This window comes from Garra rufa, chromosome 9 (genome assembly GCF_049309525.1).
Source record: "Garra rufa chromosome 9, GarRuf1.0, whole genome shotgun sequence".
Classification (NCBI taxonomy): Eukaryota; Metazoa; Chordata; class Actinopteri; order Cypriniformes; family Cyprinidae; genus Garra; species Garra rufa.
The window spans coordinates 50,990,697-51,014,618 of NC_133369.1; positions in this window are offsets into that span (position 1 = coordinate 50,990,697).

Genomic DNA, 23,922 nt, shown 5'->3' on the forward strand with positions numbered 1-23,922 from the left:
TGCTGGCAACAGGAAGTGTCATGCTGTACTCTACAACAAACTCCTCCTAGAGATTTATACACATCAACACCAAAATCGGTCAGTCTAATATAAAGGCCTTAATGATGTTAAATTGTGAAGATCTTGAGTTTTCGTTGAAGGGCGTGTCCGTGGCGGCCTGACAAATTTCGAGGTCTCGCCATGGATATAAAACTTGTTATAACTAAGTCATAAAATGTCCGATTTGCCTCAAACTTCACATGTTCAATAAGAGTCCTGGCCTGAAAACATCTGAAGGCCAATATTCTATTATAATCACAGCGCCACCTGTTGGCAACAGGAAATGACTTGTAGCAAACTCCTCCTAGAGATTTAATGATATCAACATTATATTTGGTCAGTCTGATCTAGAGGCCTTAGAGATGTTAAATTGTGAAGATCTTGAGTTTTCGTTATAGGGCGTGTCTGTGGCGGCGTTACAAAGTTTGATGTTTCGCCATGGACATAGAAGTTGTTATAACTCAGCCATAAAATGTCTGATCTGCCTCAAACTTCACAGATTTGGTAAGAGTCCTGGCCTGAAGATACCTAAAGGCCAATATTCAGATATTATCATAGCGCCACCTGTTGGCAGCAGGATATATCATATCTTTCACTAACTCAAACATACCAAGGCCAATCTGCACCAATCTTCATATGTTTGATAAAAGTGCTGGCCTGAACACATCTACATGCCAATAATCAGTTATAGGCATAGCGCCACCAGCTGGCAGCAGGAAATTTGGCACTTTTAAGTGACTTTCACATATTTCTCTTATTTTTACTGTATTAAAAGCATACTGCCCACCATTAGCTGTGTTCCTAAAGCCACCGGTCGGCGGTGAGCCCGTGTGCGAGGGCCCGTTCATCGCTGCTTGCAGCTTTAATTAGGGCCCGAGCACCGATGGTGTGAGGACCCTATTGGATCTGCTTCGTTTATTAGGGCCCGAGCACCGATGGTGTGAGGACCCTATTGGATCTGCTCCGTTTCTTATTATTATTATTCTTCTTCTCCGGAATGAATCGCATTTTTGAGGGCCTAAACATACCCGAAAACTCATGAAACTTTGCACACACATCAAACCTGGCGAAAATGGACGTCTGATATGGGTTGCAGAAGTGGGTGTGGCAAAATTGCTCAATAGCGCCACCTTTACACGTTCCGCGGTGTGCGCATTCAGCTGTGATTCACGTACATGCACGCAAATCGGTACACACATGTAACTCACCAATACCTACAAAAAAGCCTCCTGGGACAAAATCCGAAACCCAACAGGAAGTCGGTTATTATTAATTTTCTTAGCAAAATTTGTGTCATTTTTGCCATTTTCAGGCGTCATACTTGAACGAACTCCTCCTAGAGATTTATTCGGATCAACACCAAATTTGGTGAGTCTAATCTAAAGCCCTTTGTGACGTTAAATTGCGAAGATCTAGAGTTTTCATCAGAGGGCGTGTCCGTGGCGGCCTCGCAAATTTTGATGTTTCGCCATGAAAAAGGAAGTTGCTATAACTCAGGCATAAAATGCCCGATCTGCCCCAAACTTCACATGTGTGATAACACTCCTGACCTGAAGACATCTACATGCCCATATTCAGTTTTACTCATAGCGCCACCTGCAGGCACCAGGAAGTGTCATGCTGTACTCTGCAACAAATTCCTCCTGGAGATTTAATCAGATCAACACCAAAATCGGTCAGTCTAATAAAAAGGCTTTAGCGATGTTAAATTGCGAAGATCTTGAGTTTTCGTTGAAGGGCGTGTCCGTGGCGGCCTGGCAAATTTCGTGGTCTCGCCATGGATATAAATCTTGTTATAACTCAGCCATAAAATGTCCGATTTGCCTCAAACTTCACATGTTCGATAAGAGTCCTGGCCTGAACCAATCTGAAGGCCTATATTCTATTATAATCACAGCGCCACCTGTTGGCAACAGGAAATGACTTGTACCAAACTCCTCCTAGAGATTTAATGATATCAACATTATATTTGGTCAGTCTGATCTCGAGGCCTTAGAGATGTTAAATTGTGAAGATCTTGAGTTTTCGTTAAAGGGCGTGTCCATGGCGGCCTGACAAAGTTTGATGTTTCGCCATGGACATAAAAGTTGTTATAACTCAGCCATAAAATGTCCGATCTGCCTCAAACTTCACATGTTTGGTAAGAGTCCTGGCCTGAAGACATCTAAAGGCCAATATACAGATATTATTATAGTGCCACCTATTGGCAGCAGGATATATCATATCTTGCACTAACTCACACATACCAAGGTCAATCTGCACCAAACTTCATATGTTTGATGAAAGTGCTGGCCTGAACACATCTACATGCCAATAATCAGTTATTGGCATAGCGCCACCAGCTGGCAGCAGGAAGTTTGCCACATTTAAGTGACTTTGATCTATTTTTCCTAAATTTACTGTATTAAAAGCATACTGCCCACCGTTTGCTGTGTTCCTAAAGCCACCGGTCGGCGGTGAGCCCGTGTGCGAGGGCCCGTTCATCGCTGCTTGCAGCTTTAATTATTATTATTATTATTATTATTATTATTATTATTCTCCAAAATGAATCGCATTTTTGAGGGCTTAGACATACCCGAAAACTCATGAAACTTCGCACACACATCAGACCTGGCGAAAATTTACGTCTGATATGGGTTTCAGAAGTGGGTGTGGCAAAATGGCTCGACAGCGCCACCTTTACACGTTCCGCGGTGTGCGCTTTCAGCTGTGATTCACGTACATGCACGGAAATCGGTACACACATGTAACACACCAATACCTACAAAAAAGCCTCTTGGAGCAAAATCCGGAACCCAACAGGAAGTCGGTTAATATTAATATTCTCAACAAAATTTGTGTCATTTTTGCCATTTTCAGGCGTCGTACTTGAACGAACTCCTCCTAGAGGTTTATTCGGATCAACACCAAATTTGCAGAGTCTAGTCTAAAGCCCTTTGTGACGTTAAATTGTGAAGATCTAGAGTTTTTATCGGAGGGCGTGTCCGTGACGGCCTCGCAAATTTCGATGTTTCGCCATGAAAAAGGAAGTTGCTATAACTCAGGCATACAATGTCCGATCCGTCCCAAACTTCACATGTGTGATAACACTCCTGACCTGATGACATCTACATGCCCATATTCAGTTTTACTCATAGCGCCACCTGCTGGCAACAGGAAGTGTCATGCTGTACTGTGCAACAAACTCCTCCAAGAGATTTTATCAGATCAACACCAAAATCGGTCAGTCTAATAAAAAGGCTTTAGCGATGTTAAATTGCGAAGATCTTGAGTTTTCGTTGAAGGGCGTGTCCGTGGCGGCCTGGAAAATTTCGAGGTCTCGCCATGGATAATACACTTGTTATAACTCAGCCATAAAATGTCCGATTTGCTTCAAACTTCACATGTTCGATAAGAGTCCTGGCCTGAACCAATCTGAAGGCCAATATTCTATTATAATCACAGCGCCACCTGTTGGCAACAGGAAATGACTTGTATCAAACTCCTCCTAGAGATTTAATGATATCAACATTATATTTGGTCAGTCTGATCTAGAGGCCTTAAAGATGTTAAATTGCGAAGATCTTGAGTTTTCGTTAAAGGGCGTGTCTGTGGCTGCGTGACAAAGTTTGATGTTTCGCCATGGACATAGAAGTTGTTATAACTCAGCCATAAAATGTCCGATCTGCCTCAAACTTCACAGGTTTGGTGAGAGTCCTGGCCTGAAGACACCTAAAGACCAATATTCAGATATTATCATGGCGCCACCTGTTGGCAGCAGGATATATCATATCTTTCACTAACTCAAAAATACCAAGGTCAATCTGCACCAAACTTCATATGTTTGATGAAAGTGGTGGCCTGAACACATCTACATGTCAATAATCAGTTATAGGCATAGCGCCACCAGCTGGCAGCAGGAAATTTGGCACATTTAAGTGACTTTGACATATTTCTCCTATTTTTACTGTATTAAAAGCATACTACCCACCATTTGCTGTGTTCCTAAAGCCACCGGTCGGCGGTGAGCCCGTGTGCGAGGGCCCGTTCATCGCTGCTTGCAGCTTTAATTATTATTATTATTCTTCTTCTCCAAAGTGAATCGCATTTTAGAGGACCTAAACATTCCCGAAAACTCACAAAACTTTGCACACACATCAAACCTGGCGAAAATTTACGTCTGATTTGGGTTTCAGAAGTGGGTGTGGCAAAATGGCTCGACAGCGCCACCTTTAGACGTTCAGCGGTGTGCGCTTTCAGCTGTGATTCACGTACATGCACCGAAATCGGTACACACATGTAACTCACCAATACCTACAAAAAAGCCTCTTGGAACAAAATCCGGAACCCAACAGGAAGTCGGTTAATATTAATATTCTCAGCAAAATTTGTGTCATTTTTGCCTTTTTCAGGTGTCGTACTTGAACGAACTCCTCCTACAGATTTATTCGGATCAACGCCAAATTTGCAGAGTCTAGTCTAAAGCCCTTTGTGACGTTAAATTGTGAAGATCTAGAGTTTTCATCGGAGGGCGTGTCCGTGGCGGCCTCGCAAATTTCGATGTTTCGCCATGAAAAAGGAAGTTGCTATAACTCAGGCATACAATGTCCTATCTGTCCCAAACTTCACATGTGTGATAACACTCCTGACCTGAAGACATCTAGATGCCCATATTCAGTTATAGTCATAGCGCCACCTGCAGGCAACAGGAAGTGTCATGCTGTACTCTACAACCAACTCCTCCTAGAGATTTATTCAGATCAACACCAAAATCGGTCAGTCTAATATAAAGGCCGTAGCGATGTTAAATTGTGAAGATCTTGAGTTTTCGGTAAAGGGCGTGTCCGTGGCGGCCTGACAAATTTCGAGGTCTCGCCATGGATATAAAACTTGTTATAACTCAGCCATAAAATGTCCGATTTGCCTCAAACTTCACATATTCGATAAGAGTCCTGGCCTGAACACATCTGAAGGCCAATATTCTATTATAATCACAGCGCCACCTGTTGGCAACAGGAAATGACTTGTATCAAACTCCTCCTAGAGATTTAATGATGTCAACATTATATTTGGCCATTCTGATCTAGAGGTCTTAGAGATGTTAAATTGTGAAGATCTTGAGTTTTCGTTAAAGGGCGTGTCTGTGGTGGCATGACAAAGTTTGATGTTTCGCCATAGACATATAAGTTGTTATAACTCAGCCATAAAATGTCCGATCTGCCTCAAACTTCACTGGTTTGGTAAGAGTCCTGGCCTGAAGACACCTAAAGGCCAATATTCAGATATTATCATAGTGCCACCTGTTGGCAGCAGGATATATCATATCTTTCACTAACTCAAACATACCAAGGTCAATCTGCACCAAACTTCATATGATTGATGAAAGTGGTGGCCTGAACACATCTACATGCCAATAATCAGTTATATGCATAGCGCCACCAGCTGGCAGCAGGTAATTTGGCACATTTAAGTGACTTTGATCTATTTTTCCTACATTTACTGTATTAAAAGCATACTGCCCACCGTTTGCTGTGTTCCTAAAGCCACCGGTCGGCGGTGAGCCCGTGTGCGAGGGCCCGTTCATCGCTGCTTGCAGCTTTAATTATTATTATTATTCTTCTTCTCCAAAGTGAATCGCATTTTAGAGGACCTAAACATTCCCGAAAACTCACAAAACTTTGCACACACATCAAACCTGGCGAAAATTTACGTCTGATTTGGGTTTCAGAAGTGGGTGTGGCAAAATGGCTCGACAGCGCCACCTTTAGACGTTCAGCGGTGTGCGCTTTCAGCTGTGATTCACGTACATGCACGGAAATCGGTACACACATGTAACACACCAAAACCTACAAAAAAGCCTCTTGGAGCAAAATCCGGAACCCAACAGGAAGTCGGTTAATATTAATATTCTCAACAAAATTTGTGTCATTTTTGCCTTTTTCAGGTGTCGTACTTGAACGAACTCCTCCTACAGATTTATTCGGATCAACGCCAAATTTGCTGAGTCTAGTCTAAAGCCCTTTGTGACGTTAAATTGTGAAGATCTAGAGTTTTCATTGGAGGGCGTGTCCGTGGCGGCCTCGCAAATTTCGATGTTTCGCCATGAAAAAGGAAGTTGCTATAACTCAGGCATACAATGTCCTATCTGTCCCAAACTTCACATGTGTGATAACACTCCTGACCTGAAGACATCTACATGCCCATATTCAGTTATAGTCATAGCGCCACCTGCAGGCAACAGGAAGTGTCATGCTGTACTCTACAACCAACTCCTCCTAGAGATTTATTCAGATCAACACCAAAATCGGTCAGTCTAATATAAAGGCCGTAGCGATGTTAAATTGTGAAGATCTTGAGTTTTCGGTAAAGGGCGTGTCCGTGGCGGCCTGACAAATTTCGAGGTCTCGCCATGGATATAAAACTTGTTATAACTCAGCCATAAAATGTCCGATTTGCCTCAAACTTCACATATTAGATAAGAGTCCTGGCCTGAACACATCTGAAGGCCAATATTCTATTATAATCACAGCGCCACCTGTTGGCAACAGGAAATGACTTGTATCAAACTCCTCCTAGAGATTTAATGATATCAACATTATATTTGGTCAGTCTGATCTAGAGGCCTTAGAGATGTTAAATTGCGAAGATCTTGAGTTTTCGTTAAAGGGCGTGTCTGTGGCGGCGTGACAAAGTTTGATGTTTCGCCATGGACATAGAAGTTGTTATAACTCAGCCATAAAATGTCCGATCTGCCTCAAACTTCACAGGTTTGGTAAGAGTCCTGGCCTGAAGACAACTAAAGGCCAATATTCAGATATTATCATAGCGCCACCTGTTGGCAGCAAGATATATCATATCTTTCACTAACTCAAACATACCAAGGTCAATCTGCACCAAACTTCATATGTTTGATGAAAGTGGTGGCCTGAACACATCTACATGCCAATAATCAGTTATAGGCATAGCGCCACCAGCTGGCAGCAGGAAATTTGGCACATTTAAGTGACTTTGACATATTTCTCCTATTTTTACTGTATTAAAAGCATACTACCCACCATTTGCTGTGTTCCTAAAGCCACCGGTCGGCGGTGAGCCCGTGTGCGAGGGCCCGTTCATCGCTGCTTGCAGCTTTAATTATTAGGGCCCGAGCACTACAGTGCGAGGACCCTATTGGAATTGCTCCGTTTATTATTATTCTTCTTCTTCTCCAAAATGAAAAGTCTTTTTGAGGGCCTAAACATGCCCGAAAACTCACGAAACTTTGCACACGCATCAGACCTGGCGAAAATTTACATCTGATATGGTTTTCAAAAGTGGGTGTGGCAAAATGGCTCGATAGCGCCACCTATAAAATTTCAACGGAGTGCCCCTCGAGCTACGTTTCATGTACATGTACGAAACTCGGTACACACATGTAACACACCAATACCTACAAAAAAGTCTCCTGGTGCAACATCCGAAACCCAACAGGAAGTCCGTTATATTGAATTTCCTGTACGATTTTTGTGCAGTTTTTGCCATTTTCATGCCTCGTACTTTAACAAACTCCTCCTACAGTTTTTATCCGATCATCTTCAAATTTGCTGAGTGTCATCATAAGGCCTTTGCGATGTTAAATTGCGAAGCTTTAGAGTTTTCGTCGAAGGGCGTGTCCGTGGCGGCCGGACAAACTTTGATGTTTCGCCATGAAAAAGGAAGTTGCTATAACTCAGGCATACGATGTCCGATCTGCCTCAAACTTCACATGTTTGATGACAGTCCGGTCCTGAACACACGTCAGTGCCCATATTCAGTTATAGTCATAGCGCCACCTGCTGACAACAGGAAATGACATGTTTAACACTGTTAAGGACTCCTAGAAACATATTGAAAAGCGTTAACAAGTCTTAAATAGGCTAGCAACATGCTACAAACATGCTAAAACATGCTAGCAACACTTAGCTAAGAACTAAAGCATGCTTTTAATACAAATACAAAAGGAAATTGCTGTAACTCATGTATATAATGTTGAATCTGACCCAAACTTAATATTCAACATGCTACAAAAATAATAAAGCATGCTAGCAACACTTAGCTAATATGCTAAAGCATGCTAATAATACAATGAAACAGGAAGTTACTCTAACTCAGGCATACAATGTCCAATCAGCCCCAAACTTAACATGTTTGATAAGAATCCTGGCCTAAACACACGCCAATGCCCGTATTCAGTTATAGTCATAGCGCCACCAGCTGGTAACAGGAAGCCACATGTTTAATACTGTTGTGGATGCCTAGCAACATTTTAAAAAAATTCAACAACTGTTAAACAGGGTAGCAACATGCTAGAAACATGCTATAACATGTTAGCAACATTTAGCTAAGTGCTAAAGCATACTCTTAATGCAATGAAACAGGAAGTTACTGTAACTCAGGCATGCAATGTCCAATCAGCCCCAAACTTCACATGTTTGATAACAGTCCTGGCCTGAAGATATCTACATGCCAATATTCAGTTATAGTTATAGCACCACCTACTGTCAACAGGAAGTGACATGTTTAACACTGTGACACACTATTAGCAACACACTAAAAAAGCCATTGAGTGCTAAACTAGTTTAAAACGTACTCAAACATGCTAGCAACACTTACTTAGTGCTAAAGCATGTTGTTAAAGACATAAAACAGGAAGTTACTGTAACTCAGACATGCAATGTCCAATCAGCCCCAAACTTCACGTTTGATAAGAGTCCTGGCCTGAAGATATATATATGCCCATATTCAGTTATAGTCACAGCGCCACCTGCTGACAACAGGAAGTGACGTTTAATGGTGTTACGGACTCCTAGCAACATAATAAAAAGCGTCAGCAAGTTTTAAATAGGCTAGCATCATGCTAGAATCATGTTAAAACATGCTAGCAACACTTAGCTGAGAGCTAAAGCATGATATTAATACAAAGAAAAATAAGTGTAACTCATGCATACAACGTCCAATCTGACCCAAGCTTAATATGTTTGATAAGAGTCCTGGTCTGAACACAAGCCCATGCCCATATTCAGTTATAGTCATAGTGCCACCTGCTGGCAACAGGAAGTCACATGTTTAATACTGTTGTGGATGCCCAGCAACATTTTAAAAATATCAACAAGTGTTAAATAGGGTAGCAACATGCTATAACATGTTAGCAACATTTAGCTAAGTGCTAAAGCATACTCTTAATGCAATGAAACAGGAAGTTACTGTAACTCAGGCATGCAATGTCCAATCAGCCCCAAACTTCACATGTTTGATAACAGTCCTGGCCTGAAGATATCTACATGCCAATATTCAGTTATAGTTATAGCGCCACCTACTGTCAACAGGAAGTGACATGTTTAACACTGTGACACACTATTAACAACACACTAAAAAAGCCATTGAGTGCTAAACTAGTTTAAAACGTACTCAAACATGCTAGCAACACTTACTTAGTGCTAAAGCATGTTGTTAAAGACATAAAACAGGAAGTTACTGTAACTCAGACATGCAATGTCCAATCAGCCCCAAACTTCACGTTTGATAAGAGTCCTGGCCTGAAGATATATACATGCCCATATTCAGTTATAGTCACAGCGCCACCTGCTGACAACAGGAAGTGACGTTTAATGGTGTTACGGACTCCTAGCAACATAATAAAAAGCGTCAGCAAGTTTTAAATAGGCTAGCATCATGCTAGAATCATGTTAAAACATGCTAGCAACACTTAGCTGAGAGCTAAAGCATGATATTAATACAAAGAAAAATAAGTGTAACTCATGCATACAATGTCCAATCTGACCCAAGCTTAATATGTTTGATAAGAGTCCTGGTCTGAACACAAGCCCATGCCCATATTCAGTTATAGTCATAGTGCCACCTGCTGGCAACAGGAAGTCACATGTTTAATACTGTTGTGGATGCCAAGCAACATTTTAAAAATATCAACAAGTGTTAAATAGGGTAGCAACATGCTAGAAACATATTAGCAACATTTAGCTAAGTGCTAAAGCATACTCTTAATGCAATGAAACAGGAAGTTACTGTAACTCAGGCATGCAATGTCCAATCAGCCCCAAATTTCACATGTTTGATAAGAGTCCTGGCCTGAAGATATATACATGCCAATATTTAGTTATAGTCATAGCGCCACCAGCTGGCAACAGCAAATTACTTGTTTTACACTAACTTAAGCATGCAATGTACAATTTGCACCAAACTTGACATGTTTGCCAATAGTCCTGGCCTGAAGAAATCTAAAAGCCAATATTTCGTAATAGCACCACCTGTTGGCAGCAGGATATGTCATGACTTACACTCAAGCATGCCATGTTCAAGCTTCACCAAACTTCATATGTTTGATAAAAGCACTGGCCTGAACACATCTGCATGCCAATATTCAGTTATAAGCATAGCGCCACCAGCTGGCAGAAGGAAGATTGGCACATATCAATGACTTTGACATATTCCTCCTACATTTTCTGTGTTAATAGCATAGTGCCCACCATTCGCCACCGATCGGCGGTGAGCCCGAGTGCGAGGGCCCTACCATCGCTGCTTGCAGCTTTAATTAGGGCCCGAGCACTACAGTGCGAGGACCCTATTGGAATTGCTCCGTTTATTATTATTCTTCTTCTTCTCCAAAATGAAAAGTCTTTTTGAGGGCCTAAACATGCCCGAAAACTCACGAAACTTTGCACACGCATCAGACCTGGCGAAAATTTACATCTGATATGGTTTTCAAAAGTGGGTGTGGCAAAATGGCTCGATAGCGCCACCTATAAAATTTCAACGGAGTGCGCCTCGAGCTACGTTTCACGTACATGTACGAAACTCGGTACACATATGTAACACACCAATACCTACAAAAAAGTCTCCTGGTGCAACATCCGAAACCCAACAGGAAGTCCGTTATATTGAATTTCCTGTACGATTTTTGTGCAGTTTTTGCCATTTTCAGGCCTCGTACTTTAACGAACTCCTCCTACAGTTTTTATCCGATCATCTTCAAATTTGCTGAGTGTCATCATAAGGCCTTTGCGATGTTAAATTGCGAAGCTTTAGAGTTTTCGTCGATGGGCGTGTCCGTGGCGGCCTGACAAACTTTGATGTTTCGCCATGAAAAAGGAAGTTGCTATAACTCAGGCATACGATGTCCGATCTGCCTCAAACTTCACATGTTTGATGACAGTCTGGTCCTGAACACATGTCAGTGCCCAAATTCAGTTATAGTCATAGCGCCACCTGCTGACAACAGGAAATGACATGTTTAACACTGTTACGGACTCTTAGCAACATATTGAAAAGCGTTAACAAGTTGTAAATAGGCTAGCAACATGCTACAAACATGCTAAAACATGCTAGCAACACTTAGCTAAGAGCTAAAGCATGCTATTAATAAAAATACAAAAGGAAATTGCTGTAACTCATGTATATACTGTTGAATCTGACCCAAACTTAATATTCAACATGCTACAAAAATAATAAAGCATGCTAGCAACACTTAGCTAATATGCTAAAGCATGCTAATAATACAATAAAACAGGAAGTTACTCTAACTCAGGCATACCATGTCCAATCAGCCCCAAACTTAACACGTTTGATAAGAATCCTGGCCTAAACACACGCCCATGCCTGTATTCAGTTATAGTCATAGCGCCACCAGCTGGTAACAGGAAGCCATATGTTTAATACTGTTGTGGATGACTAGCAACATTTAAAAAAAAATCAACAACTGTTAAAAAGGGTAGAAACATGCTAGAAACATGCTATAACATGTTAGCAACATTTAGCTAAGTGCTAAAGCATGCTCTTAATGCAATGAAACAGGAAGTTACTGTAACTCAGGCATGCAATGTCCAATCAGCCCCAAACTTCACATGTTTGATAACAGTCATGACCTGAAGATGTCTACATGCCAATATTCAGTTATAGTTATAGCGCCACCTACTGTCAACAGGAAGTGACATGTTTAACACTGTGACACACTATTAGCAACACACTAAAAAAGCCATTGAGTGCTAAACTAGTTTAAAACGTACTCAAACATGCTAGCAACACTTACTTAGTGCTAAAGCATGTTGTTAAAGACATAAAACAGGAAGTTACTGTAACTCAGGCATGCAATGTCCAATCAGCCCCAAACTTCACATGTTTGATAAGACTCTTGGCCTGAAGATATATACATGCCCATATTCAGTTATAGTCACAGCGCCACCTGCTGACAACAGGAAGTGATGTTTAATGGTGTTACGGACTCCTAGCAACATATTAAAAAGCTTTAGCGAGTTTTAAATAGGCTAGCATCATGCTAGAATCATGTTAAAACATGCTAGCAACACTTAGCTAAGAGCTAAAGCATGATATTAATACAAAGAAAAATAAGTGTAACTCATGCATACAATGTCCAATCTGACCCAAGCTTAATATGTTTGATAAGAGTGCTGGTCTGAACACAAGCCAATGCCCATATTCAGTTATAGTCATAGTGCCACCTGCTGGCAACAGGAAGTCACATGTTTAATACTGTTGTGGATGCCAAGCAACATTTTAAAAATATCAACAAGTGTTAAATAGGGTAGCAACATGCTAGAAAAATGTTAGCAACATTTAGCTAAGTGCTAAAGCATACTCTTAATGCAATGAAACAGGAAGTTACTGTAACTCAGGCATGCAATGTCCAATCAGCCCCAAACTTAATATGTTTGATAAGAGTCCTGGCCTGAATACATTTACATGCCAGTATTTAGTTATAGTCATAGCGCCACCAGCTGGCAACAGCAAATTACTTGTTTTACACTAACATAAGCATGCAATGTACAATTTGCACCAAACTTGACATGTTTGCCAATAGTCCTGGCCTGAAGACATCTAAAAGCCAATATTTTGTAATAGCGCCACCTGTTGGCAGCAGGATATGTCATGACTTACACTCAAGCATGCCATGTTCAAGCTTCACCAAACTTCATATGTTTCATGAAAGCACTGGCCTGAACACATCTGCATGCCAATATTCAGTTATAGGCATAGCGCCACCAGCTGGCAGCAGGAAGATTGGCACATATCAATGACTTTGACATATTCCTCCTACATTTACTGTGTTAATAGCATAGTGCCCACCATTCGCCACCGATTGGCGGTGAGCCCGAGTGCGAGGGCCCTACCATCGCTGCTTGCAGCTTTAATTAGGGCCCGAGCACTACAGTGCGAGGACCCTATTGGAATTGCTCCGTTTATTATTATTCTTCTTCTTCTCCAAAATGAAAAGTCTTTTTGAGGGCCTAAACATGCCCGAAAACTCACGAAACTTTGCACACGCATCAGACCTGGCGAAAATTTACATCTGATATGGTTTTCAAAAGTGGGTGTGGCAAAATGGCTCGATAGCGCCACCTATAAAATTTCAACGGAGTGCGCCTCGAGCTACGTTTCACGTACATGTACGAAACTCGGTACACATATGTAACACACCAATACCTACAAAAAAGTCTCCTGGTGCAACATCCGAAACCCAACAGGAAGTCCGTTATATTGAATTTCCTGTACGATTTTTGTGCAGTTTTTGCCATTTTCAGGCCTCGTACTTTAACGAACTCCTCCTACAGTTTTTATCCGATCATCTTCAAATTTGCTGAGTGTCATCATAAGGCCTTTGCGATGTTAAATTGCGAAGCTTTAGAGTTTTCGTCGATGGGCGTGTCCGTGGCGGCCTGACAAACTTTGATGTTTCGCCATGAAAAAGGAAGTTGCTATAACTCAGGCATACGATGTCCGATCTGCCTCAAACTTCACATGTTTGATGACAGTCTGGTCCTGAACACATGTCAGTGCCCAAATTCAGTTATAGTCATAGCGCCACCTGCTGACAACAGGAAATGACATGTTTAACACTGTTACGGACTCTTAGCAACATATTGAAAAGCGTTAACAAGTCGTAAATAGGCTAGCAACATGCTACAAACATGCTAAAACATGCTAGCAACACTTAGCTAAGAGCTAAAGCATGCTATTAATAAAAATACAAAAGGAAATTGCTGTAACTCATGTATATACTGTTGAATCTGACCCAAACTTAATATTCAACATGCTACAAAAATAATAAAGCATGCTAGCAACACTTAGCTAATATGCTAAAGCATGCTAATAATACAATAAAACAGGAAGTTACTCTAACTCAGGCATACCATGTCCAATCAGCCCCAAACTTAACACGTTTGATAAGAATCCTGGCCTAAACACACGCCCATGCCTGTATTCAGTTATAGTCATAGCGCCACCAGCTGGTAACAGGAAGCCATATGTTTAATACTGTTGTGGATGACTAGCAACATTTAAAAAAAATCAACAACTGTTAAAAAGGGTAGAAACATGCTAGAAACATGCTATGACATGTTAGCAACATTTAGCTAAGTGCTAAAGCCTGCTCTTAATGCAATGAAACAGAAAGTTACTGTAACTCAGGTATGCAATGTCCAATCAGCCCCAAACTTCACATGTTTGATAACAGTTGTGACCTGAAGATGTTAGTGATGGGTCGTTTTTGAACGATTCGTTCATTTTGAACGAATCTTTAATGTGACTCGGGAAGAACGAGTCGTCTCGGGAGTGATTCATTCAGTCGCGCATGCGCAATTGCGCAACTATGAACGAACGACTCAAACCCGAAAGACTCGAGAGATGAACTAATCAATTCTGTTTCCGGCTCCAGCAGCATAGGTTAAGCGTATGGGGCTGTCATGTGATGAACGAACGACTCAAACCCGAAAGACTCGAGAGATGAACGAATCCATTCTCTTTCCGGCTCCAGCAGCATAGGTTAAGCTTATGGGGCTGTCACGTGATGAACAAATGACTCAAACCCGAAAGACTCGAGAGATGAACGAATCCATTCTGTTTCCGGCTCCAGTAGCATAGGTTAAGCGTATGGGGCTGTCACGTGATGAACGAACGACTCAAACCCGAAAGACTCGAGAGATGAACTAATCAATTCTATTTCCGGCTCAGATCGCGTTAGTTAAGTTAATATGGGGCTGTCACGTGTTGAACGAACGACTCAAACCCGGACAGATAGAGGTGAGGGAGTTAATCATAGACTGAAGACCCAGGTAAAAAATGAATTAGTCTCTTATGTTTCTAATAGCATTATAGTTTTGTCTTGTTTGTAGTGTGATCAACGTTTGTATAAGCAGTACATGTGTTATGGAAGTAACACGTAGCTTTTTTATTATATTTTGGTAAAATGAACGGAATGAACGAAATGACTCGAAAAAAGATTCGTTCATTTTGCTGAACGAGACTCAAAGATCCGAGTCGGTAAAATGATCCGAACTTCCCATCACTAGAAGATGTCTACATGCCAATATTCAGTTATAGTTATAGCTCCACCTACTGTCAACAGGAAGTGACATGTTTAACACTGTGACACACTATTAGCAACACACTAAAAAAGCCATTGAGTGCTAAACTAGTTTAAAACATACTCAAACATGCTAGCAACACTTACTTAGTGCTAAAGCATGTTGTTAAAGACATAAAACAGGAAGTTACTGTAACTCAGGCATGCAATGTCCAATCAGCCCCAAACTTCACATGTTTGATAAGACTCTTGGCCTGAAGATATATACATGCCCATATTCAGTTATAGTCACAGCGCCACCTGCTGACAACAGGAAGTGATGTTTAATGGTGTTACGGACTCCTAGCAACATATTAAAAAGCTTTAGCGAGTTTTAAATAGGCTAGCATCATGCTAGAATCATGTTAAAACAGGGGTTTTCAAACCTGTCCTGGAGCCTCCCCTGTCCTGCACATTTTGTATGTCTCCCTTATTAGGCACACCCAATTCAGGTCTTGCAGTCTCTACTAATGAGCTGATGATTTGAATCAGGTGTATTAGATGAGAGAGACAAGCAAAATGTGCAGGGCAAGGGAGGCTCCAGGACAGGTTTGAAAACCCCTGTGTTAAAACATGCTAGCAACACTTAGCTAAGAGCTAAAGCATGATATTAATACAAAGAAAAATAAGTGTAACTCATGCATACAATGTCCAATCTGACCCAAGCTTAATATGTTTGATAAGAGTGCTGGTCTGAACACAAGCCAATGCCCATATTCAGTTATAGTCATAGTGCCACCTGCTGGCAACAGGAAGTCACATGTTTAATACTGTTGTGGATGCCAAGCAACATTTTAAAAATATCAACAAGTGTTAAATAGGGTAGTAACATGCTAGAAACATGTTAGCAACATTTAGCTAAGTGCTAAAGCATACTCTTAATGCAATGAAACAGGAAGTTACTGTAACTCAGGCATGCAATGTCCAATCAGCCCCAAACTTAATATGTTTGATAAGAGTCCTGGCCTGAATACATTTACATGCCAGTATTTAGTTATAGTCATAGCGCCACCAGCTGGCAACAGCAAATTACTTGTTTTACACTAACTTAAGCATGCAATGTACAATTTGCACCAAACTTGACATGTTTGCCAATAGTCCTGGCCTGAAGACATCTAAAAGCCAATATTTCGTAATAGTGCCACCTGTTGGCAGCAGGATATGTCATGACTTACACTCAAGCATGCCATGTTCAAGCTTCACCAAACTTCATATGTTTCATGAAAGCACTGGCCTGAACACATCTGCATGCCAATATTCAGTTATAGGCATAGTTCCACCAGCTGGCAGTAGGAAGATTGGCACATATCAATGACTTTGACATATTCCTCCTACATTTACTGTGTTAATAGCATAGTGCCCACCATTCGCCACCGATTGGCGGTGAGCCCGAGTGCGAGGGCCCTACCATCGCTGCTTGCAGCTTTAATTATTATTAGGGCCCGAGCACCGATGGTGTGAGGACCCTATTGAATCTGCTCCGTTTATTATTATTATTATTATTATTATTATTATTCTCCAAAGTGAATCGCATTTTAGAGGACCTAAACATTCCCGAAAACTCACAAAACTTTGCACACACATCAAACCTGGCGAAAATTTACGTCTGATTTGGGTTTCAGAAGTGGGTGTGGCAAAATGGCTCGACAGCGCCACCTTTAGACGTTCAGCGGTGTGCGCTTTCAGCTGTGATTCACGTACATGCACGGAAATCGGTACACACATGTAACACACCAAAACCTACAAAAAAGCCTCTTGGAGCAAAATCCGGAACCCAACAGGAAGTCGGTTAATATTAATATTCTCAACAAAATTTGTGTCATTTTTGCCTTTTTCAGGTGTCGTACTTGAACGAACTCCTCCTACAGATTTATTCGGATCAACGCCAAATTTGCTGAGTCTACTCTAAAGCCCTTTGTGACGTTAAATTGTGAAGATCTAGAGTTTTCATCAGAGGGCGTGTCCGTGGCGGCCTCGCAAATTTCGATGTTTCGCCATGAAAAAGGAAGTTGCTATAACTCAGGAATACAATGTCCTATCTGTCCCAAACTTCACATGTGTGATAACACTCCTGACCTGAAGACATCTACATGCCCATATTCAGTTATAGTCATAGCGCCACCTGCAGGCAACAGGAAGTGTCATGCTGTACTCTACAACCAACTCCTTCTAGAGATTTATTCAGATCAACACCAAAATCGGTCAGTCTAATATAAAGGCAGTAGCGATGTTAAATTGTGAAGATCTTGCGTTTTCGGTAAAGGGCGTGTCCGTGGCGGCCTGACAAATTTCGAGGTCTCGCCATGGATATAAAACTTGTTATAACTCAGCCATAAAATGTCCGATTTGCCTCAAACTTCACATATTAGATAAGAGTCCTGGCCTGAACACATCTGAAGGCCAATATTCTATTATAATCACAGCGCCACCTGTTGGCAACAGGAAATGACTTGAATCAAACTCCTCTTAGAGATTTAATGATATTAACATTATATTTGGTCATTCTGATCTAGAGGCCTTAAAGATGTTAAATTGCGAAGATCTTGAGTTTTCGTTAAAGGGCGTGTCTTTGGCGGCCTGACAAAGTTTGATGTTTCGCCATGGACATAGAAGTTGTCATAACTCAGCCATAAAATGTCCGATCTGCCTCAAACTTCACAGGTTTGGTAAGAGTCCTGGCCTGAAGACACCTAAAGGCCAATATTCAGATATTATCATAGCGCCACCTGTTGGCAGCAATATATATCATATCTTTCACTAACTCAAACATACCAAAATCAATCTGCACCTAACTTCATATGTTTGATAATAGTGCTGGCCTGAACACATTTACATGCCAATAATCAGTTATAGGCATAGCGCCACACGAAATTTGGCACATTTAAGTGACTTATGACATATTTCTCCTATATTTACTGTATTAAAAGCATACTGCCCACCGTTTGCTGTTTTCCTAAAGCCACTGGTCGGCGGTGAGCCCGCGTGCGAGGGCCCGTTCATCGCTGCTTGCAGCTTTAATTATTATTATTCTTCTCCAAAATGAATCGCATTTTTGAGGGCTTTGACATACCCGAAAACTCATGAAACTTCGCACACACATCAGACCTGGCGAAAATTTACGTCTGATATGGGTTGCAGAAGTGGGTGTGGCAAAATGGCTCGACAGCGCCACCTTTACACGTTCCGCGGTGTGCGCATTCAGCTGTGATTCACGTACATGCACGAAAATCGACACACACATGTAACACACCAATACCTACAAAAAAGCCTCTTGGAGCAAAATTTGACACCCAACAGGAAGTCGGTTATTTTTAATTTTCTCAGCAAATTTTGTGTCATTTTTGCCATTTTCAGGCCTCGTACTTGAACGAACTCCTCCTAGAGATTTATTCGGATTAAACCCAAATTTGCTGAGTCTAATCTAAAGCCCTTTGTGACGGTAAATTGTGAAGATCTAGAGTTTTCATCGGAGGGCGTGTCCGTGGCGGCTTCGCAAATTTCGATGTTTCGCCATGAAAAAGGAAGTTGCTATAACTCAGGCATACAATGTCCGATCTGTCCCAAACTTCACATGTGTGATAACACTCCTGACCTGAAGACATCTACATGCCCATATTCAGCTTTGGTCATAGCGCCACCTGCTGGCAACAGGAAGTGTCATGCTGTACTCTACAACAAACTCCTCCTAGAGATTTATACAGATCAACACCAAAATCGGTCAGTCTAATAAAAAGGCTTTAGTGATGTTAAATTGCGAAGATCTTGAGTTTTCGTTGAAGGGCGTGTCCGTAGCGGCCTGACACATTTCGAGGTCTCGCCATGGATATAAAACTTGTTATAACTCAGTCATAAAATGTCCGATTTGCCTCAAACTTCACATGTTCGATAAGAGTCCTGGCCTGAAAACATCTGAAGGCCAATATTCTATTATAATCACAGCGCCACCTGTTGGCAACAGGAAATGACTTGTATCAAACTCCTCCTAGAGATTTAATGATATCAACATTATATTTGGTCAGTCTGATCTACAGGCCTTAGAGATGTTAAATTGCGAAGATCTTGAGTTTTCGTTATAGGGCGTGTCTGTGGCGGCGTGACAAAATTTGATGTTTTGCAATGGACATAGAAGTTGTTATAACTCAGCCATAAAATGTCCGATCTGCCTCAAACTTCACAGGTTTGGTAAGAGTCCTGGCCTGAAGATACCTAAAGGCCAATATTCAGATATTATCATAGCGCCACCTGTTGGCAGCAGGATATATCATATCTTTCACTAACTCAAACATACCAAGGCCAATCTGCACCAAACTTCATATGTTTGATAAAAGTGCTGGCCTGAACACATCTAAATGCCAATAATCAGTTATAGGCATAGCGCCACCAGCTGGCAGCAGGAAATTTGGCACTTTTAAGTGACTTTGACATATTTCTCCTATTTTTACTGTATTAAAAGCATACTGCCCACCATTAGCTGTGTTCCTAAAGCCACCGGTAGGCGGTGAGCCCGTGTGCGAGGGCCCGTTCATCGCTGCTTGCAGCTTTAATTATTATTCTTCTTCTTCTCCAAAATGAAAAGTCTTTTTGAGGGCCTAAACATGCCCGAAAACTCACGAAACTTTGCACACGCATCAGACCTGGCGAAAATTTACATCTGATATGGTTTTCAGAAGTGGGTGTGCCAAAATGGCTCGATAGCGCCACCTATAAAATTTCAACGGAGTGCGCCTCGAGCTACGTTTCACGTACATGTACGAAACTCGCTACACACATGTAACACACCAATACCTACAAAAAAGTCTCCTGGTGCAACATCTGAAACGCAACAGGAAGTCTGTTATATTGAATTTCCTGTACGATTTTTGTGCAGTTTTTGCCATTTTCATGCCTCGTACTTTAACGAACTCCTCCTACAGTTTTTATCCGATCATCTTCAAATTTGCTGAGTGTCTTCATAAGGCCTTTGCGATGTTAAATTGCGAAGCTTTAGAGTTTTCGTCAAAGGGCGTGTCCGTGGCGGCCGGACAAACTTTGATGTTTCGCCATGAAAAAGGAAGTTGCTATAACTCAGGCATAAAATGTCCGATCTGCCTCAAACTTCACATGTTTGATAACAGTCTGGTCCTGAACACACGTCAGTGCCCATATTCAGTTATAGTCATAGCGCCACCTGCTGAGAACAGGAAGTGACATGTTTAACACTGTTACGGACTCTTAGCAACATATTGAAAAGCCTTAACAAGTCTTAAATAGGCTAGCAACATGCTAGAAACATGCTAAAACATGCTAGCAACACTTAGCTAATATGCTAAAGCATGCTAATAATACAAATACAAAAGGAAATTGCTGTAACTCATGCATATAATGTCAAATCTGACCCAAACTTAATATTCAACATGCTACAAACATAGTAAAGCATGCTAGCAACACTTAGCTAATATGCTAAAGCATGCTAATAATACAATGAAACAGGAAGTTACTCTAACTCAGGCATACAATGTCCAATCAGCCCCAAACTTCACATGTTTGATAAGAGGCCTGGCCTGAACACACGCCCATGCCCGTATTCAGTTATAGTCATAGCGCCACCAGCTGGTAACAGGAAGCCACATGTTCAATACTCTTGTGGATGCCTACCAAAATTTTAAAAATATCAACAAGTGTTAAACAGGGTAGCAACATGCTAGAAACATGCTATAACATGTTAGCAACATTTAGCTAAGTGCTAAAGCATACTCTTAATGCAATGAAACAGGAAGTTACTGTAACTCAGGCATGCAATGTCCAATCAGCCCCAAACTTCACATGTTTGATAACAGTCCTGACCTGAAGATATCTACATGTCAATATTCAGTTATAGTCATAGCGCCACCTACTGTCAACAGGAAATGACATGTTTAACACTGTGACACACTATTAGCAACACACTAAAAAAGCCATTGAGTGCTAAACTAGTTTAAAACATACTCAAACATGCTAGCAACACTTACTTAGTGCTAAAGCATGTTGTTAAAGATATAAAACAGGAAGTTACTGTAACTCAGGCATGCAATGTCCAATCAGCCCCAAACTTCACATGTTTGATAAGACTCCTGGCCTGAAGATATATACATGCCCATATTCAGTTATAGTCACAGCGCCACCTGCTGACAACAGGAAGTGACGTTTAATGGTGTTACGGACTCCTAGCAACATATTAAAAAGCGTTAGCAAGTTTTAAATAGGCTAGCATCATGCTAGAATCATGTTAAAACATGATAACAACACTTAGCTAAGAGCTAAAGCATGATATTAATACAAAGAAAAATAAGTGTAACTCATGCATACAATGTCCAATCTGACCCAAGCTTAATATGTTTGATAAGAGTCCTAGTCTGAACACAAGCCCATGCCTATATTCAGTTATAGTCATAGTGCCACCTGCTGGCAACAGGAAGTCACATGTTTAATACCGATGTGGATGCCCAGCAACATTTTATAAATATCAACAAGTGTTAAATAGGGTAGCAACATGCTAGAAACATGTTAGCAACATTTAGCTAAGTGCTAAAGCATACTCTTAATGCAATGAAACAGGAAGTTACTGTAACTCAGGCATGCAATGTCCAATCAGCCCCAAACTTAATATGTTTGATAAGAGTCCTGGCCTGAATACATTTACATGCCAATATTCAGTTATAGTCATAGCGCCACCAGCTGGCAACAGCAAATTACTTGTTTTACACTAACTTAAACATGCAATGTACAATTTGCACCAAACTTGACATGTTTGCCAATAGTCCTGGCCTGAAGACATCTAAAAGCCAATATTTCGTAATAGCACCACCTGTTGGCAGCAGGATATGTCATGAATTACACTCAAGCATGCCATGTTCAATCTTCACCAAACTTCATATGTTTGATAAAAGCGCTGGCCTGAAGACATCTGCATGCCAATATTCAGTTATAGGCATAGCGCCACCAGCTGGCAGCAGGAAGATAGGCACATATCAATGACTTTGACATATTCCTCCTACATTTACTGTGCTAATAGCATAGTGCCCACCATTCGCCACCGATCAGCGGTGAGCCCGAGTGCGAGGACCCTACCATCGCTGCTTGCAGCTTTAATTAGGGCCCGAGCCCAAAAGGGCGAAGGCCCTATTGTTCTTCTAAGGGTTCTTATTAGGGCCCGAGCCCAAAAGGGCGAAGGCCCTATTGTTCTTCTAAGGGTTATTATTTTATTTTTATTTTTTTTTTTCAACCTTCCGGGCACTTTTGGGGGCCTTAACATACTCAAAAACTCTTGAAAATTTGCACACACGTTGGAATCTGCGGCCATCAGGACGCCAAAGAGGCTGGGACCCGGGCGTGGTTCAGGGCCTCTACAGCGCCCCCTGGAACACAGTTTGAAAACTTGATGTACTGCGCACACATACTTGCATGTATTGATATGAAACTCGGTACACATATAGATCTCACTGAGCCAAACAACTTTTGTACTCTATGTCATAGGCTCCACCTGACAGGAAGTGAGATATTTAGGGCTGTTTAAAAAGCGCATGCTCTGGAATTTAACGTACTCCTCCCAGGAATTCCATACGATTGTCACCAAACTCGGTCAGCATGATCTCAAGACATTGGGGATGCTAAATTGCGAGGAGATTTTTGATATCTCGAACGGTTTGGCCGTGGCAAGGCGACAAAGTTATGGCGAGAAATGAGAAACAGGAAGTGTCTAATAACTGTTGAACACATTGCCTGATTCTAATGAAACTTCACCAGTTTGTTCGTTGTATGATGCCGATTCCATAAATGTGACTATTATGAGTCAAAGTTATAGCGCCACCAACTGGCAGCAGGAAGTGTGTCATTTTCAAAATGCTTTGAAATCAGCCACTTAATTTTACTCGATTTTCTTTAAACTTCATCAAAATCATGTCAAAACACGGCCAATAAGAATATGTAAAGGGGTCGATGATAAATCGAATGCTGTTGCCATGGCAACATGTCAAACTTTAAAATTAGATTCCTGTCTTTTCGAGGCAGTTAACATGCTTAGAATTTCATGAAACTCAACACACACATCAATATTAATGATAGTTAGACACTGGCAAAAGGTCATAAATGGGCGTGGAGCAGGCACTCTATAGCGCCATCTTTTGACAAAAGTTGGGGGGTTAGTTTTTCCTACAGTCACCAAACTCTGTACATATATTAATCTCATCAATTTGGACAACTTTCTAAATCAAACTCATTAGCTGAGACCAACAGGAAGCCGGCTATTTTGATTTGAATGTGGATTTTTGGAAAAATCAGGCTGTAAACAAATGCACACTACTTCTAAGAACAACCAGCTGCTCACACCAAACTTTTTTAACATGAAGAGAATATTCTGAAGATGTTAAATTGCGAGCGGATTTTGGATATCATGAACGGTGTGGACGTGGTGATTTTTTAAAGATATAGTAAAAAATATTTTTATATCTTTAAAGTGCAGCATCCAAACTCTTTAAAACTTTTTTCACACAGAGATC